The sequence below is a fragment of the Zeugodacus cucurbitae genome, unplaced genomic scaffold (assembly GCF_028554725.1).
Source record: "Zeugodacus cucurbitae isolate PBARC_wt_2022May unplaced genomic scaffold, idZeuCucr1.2 ctg00000285.1, whole genome shotgun sequence".
Classification (NCBI taxonomy): domain Eukaryota; kingdom Metazoa; phylum Arthropoda; class Insecta; order Diptera; family Tephritidae; genus Zeugodacus; species Zeugodacus cucurbitae.
Window position 1 is genome coordinate 17,501 of NW_026530875.1, and position 1,741 is coordinate 19,241.

Sequence of the window (1,741 nt, forward strand, 5' to 3'; positions counted from 1 at the left end):
TATGAAAAATTCATCATTATAACTGTGATATTTATAATATTATAGTAATAGTGTGCATTTTTTTCATATAAGGACATTGTAATCTATTAACATAATAAAATATTTATCAAAAGATCATTGGTGTTAAGTTTATTCAAATTAATTTGCTTTTAGCTTATTAACATAGAATAAATACTGATGATTTGATAAAGTGTTGATAGATTTTACATATATAATGCTTAAATTCTTTTGAATTTTACAATAATATTATTATCATTGATTTTAATATTAATTGTATGCATTTATATGATTAACAATGCGAAAGATTCAGGATACCTTCGGGACCCGTCTTGAAACACGGACCAAGGAGTCTAACATATGTGCAAGTCATTGGGTTATATTAAACCTAATGGCGAAATTAACTTAACTTTTATATAATGGGATTAATTTTTAGTGAAATATTTTACTATTAATTCAATCCCGGGGCGTTCCATATAGTTATGTATAATGATAATTTATTATTATTTATACCTCTAACTGGAGCGTACCTTGAGCATATATGCTGTGACCCGAAAGATGGTGAACTATACTTGATCAGGTTGAAGTCAGGGGAAACCCTGATGGAAGACCGAAACAGTTCTGACGTGCAAATCGATTGTCAGAATTGAGTATAGGGGCGAAAGACCAATCGAACCATCTAGTAGCTGGTTCCCTCCGAAGTTTCCCTCAGGATAGCTGGTGCATTTAAATATTATGTAAAATAATCTTATCTGGTAAAGCGAATGATTAGAGGCCTTAGGGTCGAAACGACCTTAACCTATTCTCAAACTTTAAATGGGTAAGAACCTCACCTTTCTTGATATGAAGGTTGAGGTTATGATATAATGTGCCCAGTGGGCCACTTTTGGTAAGCAGAACTGGCGCTGTGGGATGAACCAAACGTAATGTTACGGTGCCCAAATTAACAACTCATGCAGATACCATGAAAGGCGTTGGTTGCTTAAAACAGCAGGACGGTGGACATGGAAGTCGTAATCCGCTAAGGAGTGTGTAACAACTCACCTGCCGAAGCAACTAGCCCTTAAAATGGATGGCGCTTAAGTTGTATACCTATACATTACCGCTAAAGTACATGATTTATAATACAATTTCGGTTGGATTATAAATTTTGAAACTTTAGTGAGTAGGAGGGTACAATGGTGTGCTTAGAAGTGTTTGGCGTAAGCCTGCATGGAGCCGCCATTGGTACAGATCTTGGTGGTAGTAGCAAATAATCGAATGAGACCTTGGAGGACTGAAGTGGAGAAGGGTTTCGTGTGAACAGTGGTTGATCACGAGTTAGTCGGTCCTAAGTTCAAGGCGAAAGCCGAAAATTTTCAAGTTTTAATGAATTGTTGAGAATATATAATTATTATGTTTTCTTCATAGTAATTAAACACTTGAATAATTTTGAACGAAAGGGAATACGGTTCCAATTCCGTAACCTGTTGAGTATCCGTTTGTTATTAAAAATGGGCCTTGTGCTCATCCTGGCAACAGGAACGACCATAAAGAAGCCGTCGAGAGGTATCGGAAGAGTTTTCTTTTCTGTTTTATAGTCGTACTACCATGGAAGTCTTTCGAAGAGAGATATGGTAGATGGACTAGAAGAGCATGACATTTACTGTTGTGTCGATATTTTCTCCTCGGACCTTGAAAATTTATGGTGGGGTTACGCAAACTTCTCAACAGGCCGTACCAATATCCGCAGCTGGTCTCCAAG